The 20,547-nt window shown below is 37.5% G+C and overlaps 1 long non-coding RNA gene across 1 annotated transcript; it reads left to right on the plus strand.

The window, feature by feature from the left end:
* The first annotated feature begins 1,761 nt into the window (after window positions 1-1,761).
* LOC146768329 (uncharacterized) lies at window positions 1,762-8,752 on the plus strand. The gene is made up of 3 exons (XR_014952802.1): window positions 1,762-4,663; window positions 6,898-7,083; window positions 8,398-8,752. It is a non-coding gene; the product is annotated as an uncharacterized LOC146768329 (long non-coding RNA).
* Window positions 8,753-20,547: the final 11,795 nt, after the last annotated feature.

A 20,547-nucleotide genomic window follows, 5' to 3' on the forward strand; every position in this document is an offset into this window, starting at 1 on the left:
TGTGTGGACATAATGACTGGCATGATCTATCTCCTTAACTGGCTCTCCTGCCTAGATCCCAGCCCTTCCCACAGGTCCCCAGCTGCCAGCTGGTCCAGCTTAACACTCACGAGTGTGCACACACAGATACACAGACACACAGACACACACACATGCACACACACACATGCGCACACACACAAAGACACTCATCCCTCTTGGAATGCACATTCACATGTCCCCTAGATGTACTGGCACAGATCCTCTACCCTCCTGATACTCTGTCCTGGATCTGACACCCAACTACTTGATGACTGGTCCAGCTTCACGTTTGGCAGCAAATACAGGTCTATGCCCCAGGACTGTGGAAGATGCAGTCACTGTCTAACAGCTGGCACATGGGCACACCTGTGGCCATGCTTCAACCATTAACACTTAGACTCTCACCCACCTGACTCCTGAAGGTCCCCCCAGTTGCTGGATGTTGGTCCAGGGACTCCGATATCCCTGTTCTGACTCCAGTAGCAGTCGGCAATTTTCACTCACAGAAAAAGATGTCTCACCAGTGTCTGGCCCTTAGTCTCTATGGTGCTCATACATAGAGAGGGAGGTTATTCAGAGACATCATTGAGAAAAAAAATAGTAAAATTATAGGACAGACTGTGGTCATCAGGTGCAAGGCTCAGACTGACAACTGTACTGACGTCTTTCTGCCTTTCCCTTGCTTCATTCATCCCTGAATTCACTCCCCTGCACATCCTATTCCTTCACCTCTCCCAGTCCAGGTCTTTGGTTTACAGTCTTATCAGTAACAAATCCAAGATGATCTTAGAGTGACTAGTGAGATTTGTTTCTTGTCATTGTCTGCATGTTTGTTTTGTGATGTCTGTGTCTCTGTGTATCTTGATTCTGGTCTCCCCCTTTTCCCCCTTTTCCCCTTTTTTCCCAATTGACATGTTCTCTAATTATGTAACCTCACTGGAATAAACCTTCTTTTGCTTGCACAAGCTGTCATCCCTTTAATACGGCTCATCAGGTTTAGGTTTCATCACTTCCTCCTTTATCATTCAACTGTCAGGTCTTTGTCCCTGCATGTTCTTGCTTGTGTCTTCTTCTGTTTTTTTTTTTTTTTAAGTCCCTTACCCAACACCCTTAAAGGAACAGATGTTCTCCTTCCACACACCCTTACAATACTGTCTGGAGGAAAAGGTGCACTGGGAGGAAGAAGGAGTTGCACTACTAAAACACACATTGTGGATGACCACTCACATCCCACATCCCTTGGCCACTCACACCAGCATCTTTCAAGGCTACTGTGCCTTGAAAATGGCTCTTCCTTCTTTGCCTACTCAGGCCTTAGACTCATGGTGAGGTTATTTAGTTGAACCCAGTACAACACCCCAACTGTACCCCCTAAAAAAATCACTTTGTCCTAAAAGTGAAAGGGACTGGCTTGATAATGAAATATAGCAGCTGGTTGGCTAATGTTTCCTGATGTGTGGTAGTAGAAATCCTAGTTAAGCAAGATATTTAAGGATGTACTTATTTTAAGCTGTTCTCTTTGGCAGGTGCTTAAAACTCCCACTCAGTCCAGGCCTTTAGAATAAATTGGATTTGTTATTTTCAAACTTTTCCCTGTCCAAGGGAAAAGTACACTCCTAAATCTCTTTAAATATACTTGTGTTTAAATATATTTGTGTTTAAAATACTTGTGTCTGAAGTTTTGAATCATTTGTGTGACTGAAGATCCAGGAATGCCTTCAAGACTTAGATGATAACCTACTAACATCAAAATTATTACAGATTAAGATTCTTTAAACAGCAGTTTGATGGCAAAGATCAAATTAGGTTTTTTTTAAAGTGCTATAAAAACCATAGCTGTATTTTAACATGAAAATAATCTTCTAACATACAAAAGTGTGTGCACAAAAAGAAAACTTTCTAAGTAGTTCCATTTTACAGTCATTTATTAGGACTTCATATTTTGCAACAGATTGATGTTAACTTTACCCAGCATAGCTCTGTACAGATATATAGGTTACTGTTCAGGTGTTGTGCATTTTTGCCACTATCTCTGAGGAATTTTCTCTCCTGTTGAGTATTTTGTTCCATAACCTTGGCTATATGTAGGCAAGAAGTTTATTACTTGTCCCCCTCTACTGCTTTTATCACTTTCTCCTTTGGCCTGAGGCATTCAGATATTTCAGTGACCCTTTCCAGTGATGAGATTTAGGAATATTATGATTTCACAGTACACTGTGTTAAAATATTGAGTTTCTGAGCTATTGATCTGTAAATGTTATTTTAAAAGCAAGACTACCAACTTTAAAAATGCTTTGTATTTTGCCCAATTCATTTTTATGTAAGCCATCATGAAATCTATATTGACAAGGTCTGGAATAAACCTTTCTAATTCATCTTAGCACACATTTGTTTTATGGAATAACAAAAAATAATTTGGCTGAGTACATTCAGGCCTTTTTTTTACTCAAAATCTATATCCTTTCTTGCTCATGAAAAACAGTAACTGAGTTATATCAGTGCTTACACTGCAACCTTGAAATTGCAGATTCGTAAGCCTTTCTTTAAGGGAAAAGGAGGGGCAAAAAATTTATTATTCTTCTTCAGAACTATTTGAAAGTCATAATTACATTATCCACTCAGCAGTTCAGAACTTACCTTTATTCCAAGTCATAACAAAATACATATTTGGAATTTCTTGCAGAAAATTATTTGAGACTAGAATGCATTGGAGATTTCCTATTCAGATACAATTTTTACTTCAAAAATATGTAATGTTTTAATTTCCCCATTTTAATTATTTTTAAAATATTTTATATCACATTAAGTATAACATTTAAAGTAGAAATTTTGTTAGTACAGCACACTGTAACATCATATGGTATAATGACAGTATTTTTTATGGCATTACACAATTTAACACAGAGTGTTCTAATATTCAAAATATCTTAGTAGTTCTAATATTCAATATATCTTAGTTTTACATAGACTTATATTTCTTTAACTAAGGTATACCTGAGAAAAGTAGCTGGACATGTAGCTTTAATCTGGATTTAAATAATTATCTGGGCAATGAGGTTCTGTAAAAACCTTTCTAAAATAATATTTTTAAACCTTTTCAGGTGTTGCTTTATTTGTTTCTGAAAAAAAGATATATTATTGCCTATAGATCAAGGGCCTCAACTGAGTAGCTCCCAAGTTCCTCTGCTTGACTCTATTCAAGCAGCAATTTAATTTGAAAGAATATCTCTTCTTGCTGGTCACATTGTCAGTCATCTGCATCACCAAACAGTCCTGCCTTCAAACACTGTTGCATACTTTGATACATGCAAGGATATATTGGATACTTTTATATAATTTATGGATTCTTTATCTATACTCCAGTAAGGTAGCAACTTAGTTTTTATATACTGTTGCCACTAGGAAAAAGTTCATTTTATCACAGATAAGAGAAGTAGATTAAAACATTTTAGGCATATGTGGAAACTGGCATGCCTAACAGCATTACTCTACTAATTTATTTAATCACTATATCACCTCCTTATTTATAGCTTAAAGTGTATTTATATCCATTCACTTAGATGACTTTAAAATGTGGAAGTGTATGGTTTGGATGTAAGAAACATTCTGAATGATCCACAGTAACAGGAAGCAGACTTAAATGCATATAAAAATGTCTTAAAGACATACATTAACTTTAAAAAAAGGCAAAAATTAGGAGGCAGGAATTTTAAAGAACTTATGCACAGAAAGATTGCTCTGATCAGGTCTGGTTATTCACTCACAAAATTCTTCTGCCTTAATTAATTTTCAAAAATGTGAGTGAGGCTGGTGGCCTTTTGCATGCCACTGGCTATACCTGGACTGTCTGGGAAGGAGACCCTCAGGAGGAGCTGGGCTTGCTTTGCTAGCAGCAGCTGCAGGACAGGACACAGGCAGTGCCAAGGCACTCTGCAGGACTCTGCACACTGGGCAGGTCACTCTGCTACCAAACCTGCCTACACAGACTGTCCACAGGCTGCTTCTGGGGTATCTGCATGTAACAAAGGGGAGAGAGCAATAAGCCATTGACATAATTGCAACGGTTTGAGATCACACGTTTAGAATACTATATTTGTATTGTTCAAAGTTGGGAAATTCGCATTATGCTCACTTTTCAACTATAAATAAAGTTAAGTTTTATTCTAGTGAAGAAAATTTCTAAAAGGCTAAATTGACCACATTTAAGCAAGTATGGTTTCTAAAGAGTTGATGTTAAGTCTACTCAAATTAAGTAGAAAACCTCAGATTAAGAGTCATATTTCAGAAGGAAGGTATAATTGAGATTGACAGAGGCATTTAAGGAAGATTGAGGAAATAATAAAAACTATAAAAATAAACAGCAGCCCGTGGTAACACCTCTCACTTTGATGAGTACAAATCATGCATCAAAAGATCAGGCTACTGTCGTGGTTTGACAGGGAAAGAGAATTTTTTCCGGAAGGAAGAGGTCAATTTAGATATTGACCAATTGAAAGTAGACACGCCTCTGAGAACACAGAGGGGTTGAAAGCAGAATTCCCAGGGGAACTCGCTCTTTTTGGTTCCGGTCAGCGTGCAGTGCAGACCTTCCCCTGCCCAGCAACGAGCTGGGTGGGGGAGGGGAAGCCCCATGGCCTGAAAGGTAGGCCCCAAGGGTGGTGGAAGGACTGGAACCGGGCTGGCCCCTGCAGATGGAAGGGTGGAAGAAATCTGGGATGTCTCCATTTCCCCCCCCCCCCCCAGAGTTTCTCTCCCGAGAGGGAGAGAGAAAGAGACAGTGGCAGTCCTATCCTGTCAGCAATTCCACCGTGAGGAAGGAGGAGCGGGGGGGGGGGAAGCTGCAAGGTGCCCAGTTATGTGAGAGTTGCTGGATGTCCGGGCATTGAGCCATCCCTGGGAGTTCGGATTTTTAACCCTTCCTTGAGAAATGAAAGCTTGTGAATTTTCCCTTCCCCTCCTCGGTTTGAAAGAGAGGAAGAGGGACACCTTGGACCCTGGGATGTTAGAAGGAGGAATTCTGGATGGGAGGGGGACAAGGAGTGGCTTTTGGCTGGACTTTTCCGTGTTAGCCACAACCTGAACCAATCTTCTCCTCTGAGACTGTGTTTTGGGAGGATGCCAGTGAGTCAAGAGACCTGCTTCAGCTGGGAAAAAGACAAAAGTGAACGGAGAAAAGGTTGGGGGGTTTGTGGTGGCACCCCCTTGCCCTGGAAAGGAAAGAGAAGAGAAGAAGATCTCTGTTCTTGAGCCCTCGGTCACAGGGGAAAATGGGGGGGACTGTGGTCCCAAACAATGAAAAACTGAACTGTTGTTTTCTCCCCTCTTGGCAGGGCATCCTTGAAAGGAAAAATCCTAAAAGCAGTCTGTCCATCCATGCATTGGTGGTGAGAGCACTGTGCATGGAAAGGAGAGGGTCACCATGGCAAACTTTTCTCCGGGCGGTGCCATGTGTGACATGGAAACACAGGATGTGGAGCTGTGTTTTCTTGGGGGGTCTGTGGCACAGGAGAGACTCTGTTCCCTCGATGGACTGAGTATCAATTGTTTGGAGGGTGGAAACCTGACTGGGGTCCAGATTGTGTCTCACTGTGGTTTGTAGGAGTTGGGTGGGGGGGGGGAGGAATGTTTTGCAAGGTTTTCATTTGATCTTTGTGTGTTTTTTTTTTCCCTTCTTTAGTTTTCTCTTTTCTTTTGTAGTAGTAGTTTAATAAAGTTTTTTTCTGTTATTAAGCTTGGGCCTGCTTTGCTGTGTTCTAGATTCCACTTCACAGCATTCAAGGGAGGGATCACATTTTCATGGGGGCACTGGCATTGTGCCAGTGTCAAACCATGACAGCTACTTACTTAGTCTCACCTGTTCTATCAAGGTCATTTACTTTTTGATTTGTTGTCTTGGTCCTCCACTTGTCTCATTGCATGTTACTAAATGTCCAAGCTCTTTTGCAAGTAAAATCAAAAGAGTTTCAAGGCAGAAAAACTTAGGCTAGTCCAGAGTATTTTCTTTGACTGACGTAGGTGCACAATACACCATGACTGTGATCTTTGCTGAATTTTGTTCTTTTACTTGTGGCAATTCTCTAAAACTAATTTATTTTTAAGTAAAAAGAATGAGAGACTAATGCTCACTCCATGGAGCACTCTTATAATATTGACTATGAATGGAATCTAGCTTGAAGGGCATGGACTTTATCATAAAGACTATCAACTTTCTGCACCACTTGGCCAAGGATCTGTGGGGAGCTGCTTAACACAACTGACACAGATGGTAGACGTTTGGTCCAAGCCATACACATATTGAGAATAAAGTAACAGATGATTGCTTACAAGGTGGAATTGAGAGTCTAGTTCAAAATTATAAATTCCTGTGGATACTTTAATGACATTTGAAGGAACATTAACAATTTCAGCTTAACATAAAATATTTGACAATATTTTTTTGACAATCCATCTTGTGGTTTTAAGTACTTTTACCATTCCTAAAATGGGGACAGAACCACTACATTTCTCTCACATGAAGCTAGTCCCATTTTTGAAATATAGCCCTTGGAAATTGTAAAACTGCACTATACAAGTACCTTACTCTCTGTCTTGGTTTGACAAGACAGGAGTCTGTGAAGGAGGGCAAAAACCTCCTGTGCAATGGAGAAGGTAAACCCCCTCCCTCCGAATTACCAGGAGTTTTAAATTAAAAGGCTCTCAGGCAAAGATATGGGAATGGGAGTAACAATTCTTTACTAGGAGAAAACTAGATAACAATTTAAAAAGGCAAATGCAATCGGTACAAACAGAACTAGTGATAAAGTCCACAACCTGACACCCTGAGGATTCGGGGTGTTGGTAGCAGTCCGGTTGAAAGGATAGCTGCTCCTCTTGCAGTGCTGATGAATTGCGGCTGAAGTGGTGATCTTTAGAAGGGTATAGTTTTCTTTGAAGATCTGGTGGCAGTGGGGCCGGTCTTCCTCTGGGAATCCAGCGAAGGGGCCACTTCTCTGGGAATCCCGCCGAAGGAGCTGCTTCTCTGGGAATCCTGCAAAGACAGAGAGCTACTCTGTCTCCCAAAAGGTACCCCTTTATACAATAAAAGAGTGCTTGGCTTCCCCCTCTGGGTGGAACATCTCACAATGGGATGGTGTTACATTACCAGCCCTGCATTGAATCAGTCAATGGCCCATTAACAAACCATTACCTCTTCGGAGCAAACCATTGTTCTTGGAAGAGATAATAAACCTGCCCAACCTCCAACAGATGGCAAATAGAATACAAGCTTATCTTACAAACCAGGACACTCTCAAAGAACAGTTGAGAGAACCTTGAATGCATTGGGTCAGATGAACATTTAAAATAAATATATATTCAGGTTAAATGACTTGTAATGATTGTAGTGTAGCTAAAACTACTCCTTGCAGGATAGAGTCTCCAACAAGACTCTTGTTAGTTTGAATTTTTGCTTAATAATTCTCCTTGTTTTATAGCTTTTCTTTCCTTTTCTGCATTATTTTATGGTTAGATACTGCAGGAAAAAATGTGTTTTACAACAGCTAGCAAAAAAGCAGGGAACTGCTTAATATCAAGCAGTAAGAACAGAGAATACAAGGCCAATTTTTGTCTTTCTCTTTAAGGACCTAGAACACATAAATATTGTCTGTTTGGGATTCCTGTTTCTCTCTGGGACTCATAAAATATCACCCTAAAATTTAGTGGTTTTCAAAAAAGAAAAAGATAAATTTTTCACCAATAGAAAGTATCAGATAGTTGGAAAATGGTCCTTAAGCCTGTTTCTTTTATATATCAACTTAGTTTTGCCACTCTTCTAAAACGTTGACTAGTACCCTCAGTCTGAAGTTGTCTTACAAGATAGAGCAAAAACTTTCCATGAATTTTAATGGGATGCAAGCATGAGCTAGCTGTGAATACAAAAACATTATTGTGCTTCTTTTCACGGGAAGGAACTAAAATGTTTAGGGATGGTCTCTAGAGAAACAGACAGCAGACAGTCTGAGGATCAATCTGGATTTTTGCAGATTGCACTATACTCTGATGATTACATTTATTCACTGAAAGAGCCATAGAATGGCTTGGGTTGGAAGTGACAATAGAGATCATCCACTTTCATTCCCACTGCTGTGGGCAGGACCACCTTCCACTAGATCAGTTGATCTGAACTCCATCCAAATTGCCCTTAAACATTTCCAGGGATGAGGAATCCACAGTGTCTCTGGGCAATCTGTTCCTGTACCTCACCACCCTTTCTTTCGTAGTAAAGAACTTCCTCTTTATAGGTAGTCTAAAACTACTCTTTTTCAGTTTTAATCCATCCCCCCCCATGTCCTGTAACTTCATGCTTTTGTAAATAGTACCTCTCCATTGGTCTTGTAGGCTCCCTTCGGGTACTTGAAGACCTCAACTAGGTCCCCCCAAAGCCTTCTCTTCCCCAGGCTCAACAATCCAAAGTCTCTCAGGCTTTCCATACCTTTAACCATCTTGGTGAGTCTCCTCTGGACTGGTTCCAAAAGATGTGATGGGAATGTCAGACTTGAATGCAGTAGGGGGGAGGGGGGGGTCCTCACACCTGGTTAATTAATAATTTTGTGAATTCAGTTCTGTATTTGGAAGTTTAAATTATAATAGATGTGGTATTATACCCAGAGAGGTATAAAAAATTAAGAGATGCATAGTTTGTTGGGAGAACAAACATATTTTTCTTTTCACAAAATGAAAATGCCCTAACAAAACTGTGTCACTTTTGGACACAGCCTCAGTTTAGAATCTGAAACAGGAAAATTTTCCTCAGACTGTTGCTGAAGTGCATATTAAACTTGGATAGATGTTTCATGGTGCCACCTAACTATTTCTGTGTAATTCTGAACTCACAATGGGTTCTGTAGTCTTATAGGGACATATATATCTTTAAGAAAATGCACTGATTTTTTTTTTTTTTTTTTAATATTTTAGGCTTAACAGGAACCGAAAGGTCTAGATTTGGGTTAGGTAAACCTGTAGGGGCTTCCATGAAAAACCAAGAATGAGGACTGGCTCACTGCAGATAGAATTTTAGCTTTATTCCCCTTACTGAAAGTGTTTCCTATAATATAAGAGTGTAAAAGAGATTTTGTTTATTCCTAATCAATAACATAGGAAAAGACCTTTGGCAAGACAGATATCTTCAGTTTTCCTGCTGCACGTTTTACTCCTTTGTAACTTCCATTCTGAAGTGCAGTTGGAAATTTTTTTTTTAATATATGCAAAATCACAGACACAGATGATCTTGAATATGCAGAAAATGCTACAAAAAAACATCTGTGGCAAGTAAGAAACAAACTATCAGGTCACTGATTAGAAATTCATTGTCAGATTGAGCTTTTTTTACTTGTCTGTCAGATCAACTGCAGGGGATGTTTCTCCTGGGTTTTTATTTAATGGGTAATTCTGTACTCCAGTATACTTTTTAGAAAATAAAATGCTATTTCCAAGCCTCATTTGAAGACATTGTGTCCTTTTCTGAATTACTTTTCTCCTCATTGCTGATTAAATATCTCTCTGTTTTGTCTGATTCTTTCAGTAATGTTCATCTTCAACGCTTATGACATCATCATTGCTTTCATGATAATGAATCACATTGTCACCAGAACTGGTCTGTGAAATAGCCCTAATTGTCCTAAATGCTACAGCTGGGACAATGGCAAGTAAGGATGAGCAGCTGATTGGGAAAAGTAATTTCTAAGTCTATAAAACCGTGATAGTCAATGAGGAAGAGATAGCTATGAAACAATTTAAGGGAATATGAGCAGTCTTGACGATAACTTCACAAGTTTAAAACACCAATTATTTCTGTTTGAACAGCTCCTTTAATGCACAGTTGACAAAGGCTTCCTGGGAATGCCATGTCAGCAGTATGTCCCAAGGGCATACTTATATTTTGGTGCTAATCTACATTTCTAAGGTAGGTTTGGTGTTATTCATGCAGGAAATGGAAATATTGTCTACCAATGAGCTACAGGTTTTCCACATCACATGGTGCCACACCTCTTGAAGGAAGACACACCTCTTGGACCTCTAATGGATGATGGTTCATTTTAAGCCCTTGGTCTGTTCTGGCTGGTTTTGGAATATATTTGCATGTTAAAAATATCTACTTTTCTCCTAATTACAGGCTTCTGTAATTAAATGAATTGATTTTTTCCTCTTTTAGGATTTTGTATTACCTTTCTTTATATCTTAATAGATCTGAGTCTGTTAGCAATAACATGAATCCCCATCGCTGTTTTTCTTAAAGTAATATGATCAGTCTCTATTCTTGAAGTAAATTAACAGTGCTGGCAGCTACATTAGATTAGAGAGTGCAATATAAATGGGTACTATAGGAATAGTTTAGACTTTCTTCTTCAATAAACTTCAATAAGTTCCTTGTGGATGGTGTAATTGATATGATTTTCTGTAAAAATACTTAGAAGGCAGAGGTTCTTGCTCACAAATATAATTTAGAATATGAAATGGCTATTAGAAGAGAAGATGCAAGATTGAATAGCAGTATTTGAAATGTTATTACTATGTACATTTATTAAGTTGCTGTTTGCTCAGTAGAAACAACTCTGCAAACTTTTACAAACTTACTGATTTCTTATTGGACCAATTTCTTTACTAAAAACTACAGAAGACCTAGACAATCTAAATCTTCCAAAATTGTGTCAATTTTAAAATAGCTTTTGTTATATTCAGCTAGAAATATTATTTTCTATGGATGTGTTTAATATCTTTTAATATTTTCTATGGATGTGTTTAAGACATTTCCCATCTTCACCTCTTTGGAATAACTCTAATACCACACAATTGCATGGAAATCTGAAAATCACATTTCAATGTGTGGTGTGGTAAAGGGAAATGTGACATAAGGGACATAGTTTTAAGTGATGGATTTCAGCGGAAGGTGATGGCCAGTATATGTGATATACCCATTTCTACCTGAAAAGTAACTGGAATTTATACAGATAAAAAATAAAAATAGAAATGGCCAGGAAGTTAAAACATCTTGAACTTAACTGTAAGCATTTAAATTTTCAAGGAAAGTCAAGTCTACATAATTCAATAGAATCTTGAAAAATGTGAAAAAAGGGATGCTATTTTTTCTGGAAAAAAGTTTATTTTAAAAACTATTTGCTTATGTTTGTAAAAAAGATGTTCAGTGTGGGAAAGGCTTTTCCAGGAGGAATGTGAAACAGGAAAAGCTAACATATTTTGAAAACAGAACTCAATTTAAGAAAGTAATTGCATAACATGGTCACTGTTACTACAATAATAGGATATGAGCTTTGATAACTGTTTCAATTCTATGCTAATTCTGGTCTAAGTCTTTTATAAATAAAATGGTGTATCACCACAGGTTTCTTCTCTCTGTTCCCCTGCTACAGGTGTGGGAGCACATCTTTAGCAGGACACTTGGATTTGTCTCTGGTAACTCATTAATGTCTCAAAACAATTAAAAGAAAGATGCAGGGTTATGCACCTTTGGGACTCATGTGTTTCTATAATTTTGCTTGTTCAAGACAGTTTTTGAGGTGGGAGTCAGGCAGGTTCAGATTCCTACTAAAATAAATAATATCACAAAATTATTGAAGATACCCCTAAATTCATGTTTGGATGTTATTCGGCATCTCTATTAAAATTCAGATTTTGTTTTGCATTTCTTCTTATGGTTCTCTAATCTCTGTATTCTCCCATGTCCTGGAATACAGAAGAAACCTAATATTATTTGGATTTTTAATTATTTCACATTCCTCTTGTGCAAAATGAGTCCATCAGCTCAGTGCCAGGAATATTTAATTCCTTAAACTACAGGATTCCTTGTGGTCTAAGCACTGCACATCAGCATTGGCAACACATCTGGTGGAGGAACTTTGGCAAGTAATGGTCAACTTATTTAATTTTCCTCTTGCAAGTTCTACATTTAGGAAACAAAAAGGTAACACTGGATCTTAGCATAACTGTTAATAATGACATTTGAGACATTTGGATTAAAACTGCAAGTTGAAAGTGGCATTGCAGAGAGTCTCAGAAAACTGTAATATGATATTGTTGGTTAATATATAAAAATAGTTTTGTATTAATTCTGCTTTAGTCAACAGACTAAATTTTAGTAGGATGAATGCGACATTACTGTTAAGGAAAACTGTTCAGGAAAAATATGAAAACTAATTTTCCCTTACAGATATGTTTATTTTAAATTATTACTGCTTTTAAACTACTACTTCTTTATGCTATCTAGGGAGTCTAGGTAGATAGAAACTATAGAAGAAAGGCAAGGCTGCTTTTCAAGGATCTAATACATGCCATAGCATATTTCCCATATTCTGACAGGATTCCCCTTGTGACTGATTTGTCAGGACCAGGCAGGATTTGAGGACTTGCTGTCCAGAGAGAGAGGCTTGCTTGTAGCCAGGGCTCCAGCATTATCATAGACTCATAGAATGGTTGGAATCTTTAAAGATCCATTACTCCAACCACCCTGCCATTAGCAGGAGCATCTTTCACAAGATTTGGGTTGCTCAAAGCCCCATCCAACCTGACCTTGAACATTAAAATCTTGTTCATAAAAGTCATAGTACTGAATGCAAGCTATGCACAGTCTTGCTAGTCTAATGCATACCCTTAGATGCTGTTATTTTATGAGGTCAGAGAATGATAATTTAAAATGTATTTTCTAAAGTAATTGATTTATATTTGAGGTTAATGAGTATTAAGTCCCAGCTTCTTTTGTAAAATTGTAGCTGTTTTGTTTGATGAAATTAATCAAATAAATAAGTCATATTACTCCAAATATGTTAGGCACAATCCCAAGGGAGTATCAATCATTGCAAACTATTTTCTCTTTCTAGAAAAAACATAATATTTTAAGGATATGATACCTCACAGTCCTTCTCAAATCAAAAATAGTATGATGCCCAGAGTGAATTAGTAAGTTCACTGACAATAATTCTTCAATATATTATGAAAGATGAGGTTTTATGATAAAAATTACATTTTTGATCAATTTATTTCACCTTTTACCACCTAATTGTTTCATGATGACATTTTGTCCCTCTTCAGAATGAAACAATTGATTTAATATACTGTATAAAATGACTGTGTTTCTTAAATAGTTAATCAAACTCTTGTCAGCTGATGTCTGAACTACTGCCCTGCAATTAATATATGAGATGTTCAAAATATCAGTTAGAAATTACTCTCCTTGCTAAATTCCTCTTATTTAAATACATTTACTGGAACTTTATGAAGTAGTACTCTGCAGTGGAGAGATTTAATCCTTTTAAATTCCATTTTTAAAAGTTCAAAACCACAACTACATATTGCAGATATTCATCAAGATATAAATTAAATGCTCTGAATCCTTGAGTGTCCAATAATTTAATATTTATCAGTAGCAACCAGATACTTTTCTAAAGTAACCAGTCTGCCCCATTGACAGGGGAAGCAAAAACATTCATATATTTTAAAAAATGCCACTTTCACTTCCAGAAGTAATTAGTTGGTGACTTTATCTTGAGCTTTCTTCTGTGTTTTCTTACTGGGATGACAGAATAAAGATCAAATAAATTTAAATGACTGATAAAAAATTGATAGATGAAATAGAAAACTTGGCATTTCAAAAAAGCAAAATCATACTTAGAGTGATTTGGCGCCTATATCTGTATCTTTACTATTTCTCTAAGAAGCCTTGCAAAGAGTAATTTTATTTTAAGTGATCTCTGATTTTATTTTGAATTTGTATCTTGCTTTAAGAAAATTTCTGTTCTGCATTCATTTTTATATGACATGATGTCCTGCTAATATTCTCACTAGAAAGAGATTCCAGGGGGAAAAATAAAGGAAAGCTAAATTTGTTGTGAGAATTTCCAAGCCTGGAGATGCCCCCCTTCCAGCACACACACTCACAGAGACCATCAACATGGCTTCACATACAGGCTGGCAGGGATGGAGCAGTGTCCCCAGGCAGAGCACTGGCCCAAGGCAGATTCTTCTCCCATTGCTTGCACTTACAGCCCCATACACCCTGCCTTATCCCATTGCTTCCTATGGGATCTGCAGCCCACAGTTTCTCCTCCACACACTGTTGCTTTATAACTTTTAGTGCCTGTACAAATATACACTCTGTCTCTCCAGCCTCTGGCACCTAGATCTGGGGGCATTGTGGCCACTACTGATTCTCCAGTAGCTGGAATTCAGACCTTGCAGAAAATATACCACAGGTATAACCTCCCTGCCAAAGCAGGGTTGTCCTTGAGGGCACAGGTCAGGATTGCATCCAAACAGTTCTTGAATATCTTCAGCAATGAAGAGTCCACAACCTCTCTGGGCAACCTGTCTAGTGCTCAGTCATCCACTCAGAAAAGTAGCCCTTCCTGTGCAACAGTTGTCTCTTAACACCATCATTTTTTCACTAACAGATGATTAATATATTGGAATAGACTGAAACTGCATCTGGTTGTTTTAATACTGGATTTATGGGCTGGAGATAGCCTTCTTTGCTCCTCTCTGTTGCAAATGTGCATTACAAAATCCTGATAACTTTAAGTGCAGTTGTTTTACAATGGTAGCAGTTGCCATCCTCAACAATTTCTGTACTATGTATTTCATAAATCCAGTCTGAAGAACCATTTCCTGCTCCAAAATACATATATTTCAACTCCAAAAAACAAGCAGTACACAAGAAAAAGCAATGTGTAACACCAAATGCGGGTTTAGCTCTCTTAATTTTAGACCTAGCCATTACCATAATGGATTTCATTTGTGTATCACTGTGTGAACCATGACAGCAAATCTCTAACAAAGGTGCTTCAAAAGATGCACGAGTAGGGCAAGACACTGCTAATGGATGTCTTTATACAGACAAGCTTAATGACTCTGACAAATGAGCTTTAGAGAATCATGTAAGGCCACTTAAGAGGTTACTGTTCTGCCCCCAGCTGTCTGCCAAATCCTCTGCTAATTACTGCCACCCACAAAATTAGTAGAAGTAGAAATAATGTGAGTTGATTCTTTATCCCTAGTAAAACTCCATCAGTTGAGCCTGTAGCTTATGAAAAAGACTAAAAGCTGGCACTGCTCTTTTGTGCCATGCTTATAAAGCAATTTCTCCCCTAAAGATAAGTATGAATCTTCATAGTGGTGCTATGCAGTATCAAATTTAAACCTAACAGTAGAAAGTAAATGTGAACAATCCATTACATTTGGGGGTATTTGTGTTTGGGTTTTTTTTGTTTTTTGTTTTTTGTTTTTTGTTTTTGTTTTTGTTTTTGTTTTCTTTTGTTTATTGTTTTTTTGGGGTTTTTTTTGTGGTTTTTTTTGTTTTTTTTTTTTCTTTTGCAGGGTGGGGGTTTGGTCATTAAACAGATCAAATATAGAATAAATAAACACAGAAGGGTTTGCGTTGGAAGAGATCATAAAGGCATTCACAACTTAAAGACAGAGTAATTTTTTGTTTGCCATTGATTTTCCTTAGTTAAAACTAACCAGATTTTCTTCATTATATGCTTATTAACTGCTCTTAAGATACTTGCATGGTTAGACTGCTACTGTGAAAGGGGTAATCCAAATGACATTGCAGTGCCTTTTATTCTGTCCTTTATTTTCTCTTGATTATAATCAGTTACGGTAAATGTAGCAGAAGTTATAACAAAATTACACTGTAACTTGATTTGGATAGAGTGTTTCAAAAGGCAACTACTCTTAGAGGTGCAGCACAATTTTGTATTTCAATAAGAAATAGGACCTGCCTGCTGTTTATTCGGCTCAGTTTTTCAAAGTAGCTTCAAATTATAGTACTTTGAAGTACTTTGAAGAATTGTTTTGTACTTTGTTTGATCTATACAGTTGAAAAAAAAATATTGCATTAAGGGCGGGGGGGTTATTATTTTTTTATTTTTTATATAATCATGACTTTTCTGCCCAGTGCCTTCTTTAAAGACATGTGCCTAATTTTTGGTTAAACAAGGTCTTTAAAAGTGGGCTTATTCTCAGTGGCCAGACTCATACCATTCCAGCTGAATGAACAGTTAAATGATTTTCTGATTGTGGATCCCTTGTGCTCTCAGCCTATTTCCTGATTGTGGATCCCTTGTGCTCTCAGCCTATTTCCTGAGATAAGCATTTTGTAACTAAGACATAGACTGTTCTAAGATCTAGAGTTTAGTTGGGTTTAATGTTCATTCCTCCTGAAGGTTCTCAGTTTGCATCAGTTTGTTTCAGTGAACTCAGCAAGTGAAACTCTTTGATATTAGATAGGCTGGAATGTCACTTGCTGTAGAAGATTTCCAGCCCTATTTGCTCAAACTGCAAACACTTTGTAGATGTAAGTTTTCTTACACTTTGACCATCTGTAATTCTTCATGCCAAATCTTTCTATCAGTTCAGCTTCTTGGTGGTACTGTATTGCACCCAAAAATTACAGCTGTAGTATTTTTTGTATTGGTAACAAAAGTGTTATCTGTAAGGTCTCAGCTGAAACTCAATACTGAAAATAAGTTAACTTATTCAATAGCCATGCTACTCTTCCATTTAAAATGGAAAATATAATAAGACAAGATTGACCATGACATTTCATTTTCCATCCACAGAGCAAAATGATTTCTCTGAAAGCAGATTTTTTTTTATCCAGTAAAATATATTTGTGATAATGAGAAGATTTTAAATGTAAAAGGATTGCATAATGTTATTAATGGCATTCTGCAATTAATGTCTCTATATGCTGTTGTGCATCAATTCTAAAAAGCAATAGAATTTTTAGGTTTACCTGTGAAATTTATCTACTGAACAGAAATATATAGGAGCTTAGGACTTCAAAATCATAGTAGTGTTAAAATCAAAATCATGACTTATATGTATTTAGAATTTAAACAAAAAATCAAGGAGTAAGACAAGCATCACATTTAGTGAATGGTAGATTGAAGAGTAGAAAACCTTGTTCCCAAGGTCAATAAAAACTGATCACAAAAAAGCTATTTAAATAGTTTTGGGGGAGATAAGCCCCCCAAAAAGTGAACAAAAAAACCCCCATCAATCTCATAAATTCCAGTTTAGTCCTATTTCACAATTTTTGTCCATTAATTTCTAGATGATATATGAATTGCCATTTCTAATGAGAGATTATCATTCCAATTTCCTGAAATTGCAATATGTGAAAACTAGTTTGTGCTTTTCATAATTATCCCTCTGACACCCTCTGAGAGGTCAAGGACCAAATCCAAAATTCTGAAATAGCCTACAAGTTAACACAGCGCAGGAATACAGATGGACTCTGCTTAAGTAGCTGACTGATGAAAGGATTGCACAAGCCAATGCATGACATGTTTAATGCAATATGTAGGCATAAATCAAAGTCTGGTGCTGCAAAATCTGTAGCTCTGGCAGATGTTTCAGAAGCACTGCACTACAGCAAACAGGGAAGAGACCCAGTTGTGAGTCTTTTTGATAAAAATGAGAGGAAAGTAGTGAAGCAAAGCGAATTCTCCATATCCCTCTTCTACCCTCCTGGACACAAATGTCTCAGAAGCCCAAATCTCAGTACATGAAAAGTAACTTTGAATTCAGGAAAGATCCAACTCATGCAAAGAAATTTTACAAAATAGTTCCACAAAAATGCTATGATTAATACTGAGCTATCCATTGAGTTTGCTGTGAGAAACAATGAATCAGCTTTCAGATTTTTGTTTATCAGGGTGAGAAAGGGCTTCTGTTAGGCATAGAAAACATCATTGTAGGGAGACAAAAATGGAAGATTGAAAAGATTTTTTGATCTGGCAATACATTCTCTGCTTGGTTGTGTACAAACCTTGTGGATTGATTCATGAAAATAAACAGTAGTTCAAAGCCTCTACTTAGTTTGAGGTTTATTCTTTTACATTTTGTATAACTAGAAAGGAAATATCTACAGAAAGAGAATGATCTGAGTTTTCTATATAGACAACACTGAGAGAAGAAGATTTTTGAAGTCATATCTACTTAGTACTGAAATAAGGGCATATGATAAATAGAATAAATCATCATTAAAATGGAAACTTTCTCCTGACTATATGACAGACTGGTTGATTAGTTTGGACCAGATACTTGTCTCTTAGAGGGCTAAATTTAGATGACAAGATTTATACCGTAACTTTCACTTAGAAATATGAGGCAGTCTTCCCTCAAGAAGACTAGCAGACAAATCAAATCAGCCCTTAGAATTTTTTTCTTTAGTGTATGAATGAGAAGAAACATTATTAAACTCCTAAACTTTGGCCAAGGTCAACATCAATGCTTATTAATTAGTACTCTTAAATATTTTTTATAAGCCCTCTGTTTCTGAAACCTAAATAATTTATTTTAAAGTATTTGAATGTGGTCCTCCAGTAACTTTCAGGAATTCTAGTTTGAATTTCTAAGTTTCCAACCCTCCTTTACCATCTTACAGGATTTGTAAACTTCTCTCATTTCCATTTTTAAACATAATATTTTATAACAATTAATATAATAGCCAGATAACAGTTAGCCAGAAGCCATTAATTTTAGAATCATCTTCCTCCTGGAATTCAGCGTAGCCTTTGACACTGTCTCCCACAGCATTCTCCTGGAGAAGCTGGAAGGCTATGGCTTGGACAGGTGTACTATTCTCTGTGTTAAAAACTGCTTAGATGGACGGACCCAGAGAGTAGTGGTAAATGGAATTGCCTCCAGTTGTTGGCTGGTCACTAGTGGGATTCCCCAGGGATCTGTGCTGGGTCCAGTCCTGTTTAATGTTTTTATAGATGATCTGGATGAGGGGATCAATTGCACACTCGGTTTGCAGATGACATAAGTTGTGTTTTGTTGATCTGCTGAAGGGATCTGTTGATCTGCTGTACAAGTGTTCATCTGCTGAAGGGAAGGAAGGCTCTGCAGAGGGATCTGGACAGGCTGTATCCATGGGCTGAGATCAACAAAATGGTTCAACAAAGCAGAGTGGAGGGTCCTGCACTTCAGTCACAAGAACACTAGGCAGAACTACATGTTGGGGGCAGGGTGGAACGGAACATGAGCCAGAAGGGAGCATAGGTGGCCAGGGCAGTGAATGTCTCCCTGTATTCAGCACTGGTGAGGCCACATCTTGAGCCTTGTGTTTAGTTTTGGGCTTCTCATTCAAGAAAGATATTGAGGTGCTGGAGGTGTCCGGAGCAGGGCAATTAAGCTGGTGAAGAGCTGGGAGACTAAGTCATATAATGAACAGTTGGGAGAAATTAATTCCATTATATCAGCATGTTTAAGTCCAATAACTTCAAAAAATATCTACAGTTATGTCAGTATAATAATGTTTTTCCTTCACAAAAGTGTGGAAATTCACAGTTAAATTTGATAGCTTTTTGTCATGATTTTACCCAAGTCAGCAACCAAGCACCATGCAACCTCATGGTCACTCACATGGGAAGAGAACAAGAAAGGCAAAAGCTGGAGAACTAATGTGTTGAGATAAAGACAGTTTAATAGGGAAATCAAAAGCCTTGAGTACAACCAAAGCAAAACAAGGAATTAATCCACTGCTTCCCATGGGCAGGAAGGTGTTCAGCCATCCTCAGGAGAGAGGGGCCCCATCACTCATACTGGTTACTTGGGAAGACAAACTCCATCACCAAATGTCCCCCCAACCCTTCCTACTCCTTCCTCCCACTTTATATACTGAGCATGATGTCATATGGTTTGGAACATCCCAATGGTCAGCTGGGGTCACCTGTCCTGGCTGTGTCTCCTCCCAACCTCCCATACATCCCCCCCAGTCCCCTCACCAACAGTGAGTGAGGCAGTACCAAAGCAGAAAAGGCCTTGGTTCTGTGTAAACCATGCACAACAACAATGAAAGTATCTGTGTTATTAATTCTGTCCTGTCTTCAGCATAAATACAAAACACTGCCCCATATTCTAGTGAAACATCAAACTTTGTAAAAGCAAAATCTGAATTATTGCTCCAAACCATGAAAAATGGCTTAGAAGTGTCTAAGGATTTTTTCACTTGCACTTTGCATTGTTCTTTAAAAAGTTATCTAATGTTGTATTTTACTAATATGGCTGTTCTCAGACTTTGAGAAAACCAGCTTTGCAATTATTCTGATCCTGAGAGATAAAATAATTCTATCAAAAATGAGAAAATGGAAAGGGAAATTAAAATTACACTCATCTTCAAGCCAAGATGACAAAATACAAAAGAAATTCTCAAGGTTTTCTTGCATTTTTCAAATGAAACTAAAAAAATATATCATTAGAGGAAAAAGTGATATACACAAATTCCATAAAAAGAGATGGTGTGCTGTGAAATGCAATCATGAAGCCAGTAAATAATGAAAGATATGGCACTCAAGTGGCCAGAGTTTAATTTTTACTCACATTTGGTGTTTGCTGAAGCAGCCTATTTTATATATATGTTCCTGAGCCAGTCATAGGTAGTCAGAGGGAAAAGCCTTTGAAGACCTTCATACAAGATTTGCATGTATTTAAGTTTGATACCTAAACTCTTTTATTATCTCTTTCTTC

This window comes from Lonchura striata, chromosome 2 (genome assembly GCF_050655825.1).
Source record: "Lonchura striata isolate lonStrDom1 chromosome 2, ASM5065582v1, whole genome shotgun sequence".
In the NCBI taxonomy this organism is placed as follows: Eukaryota; Metazoa; Chordata; class Aves; order Passeriformes; family Estrildidae; genus Lonchura; species Lonchura striata.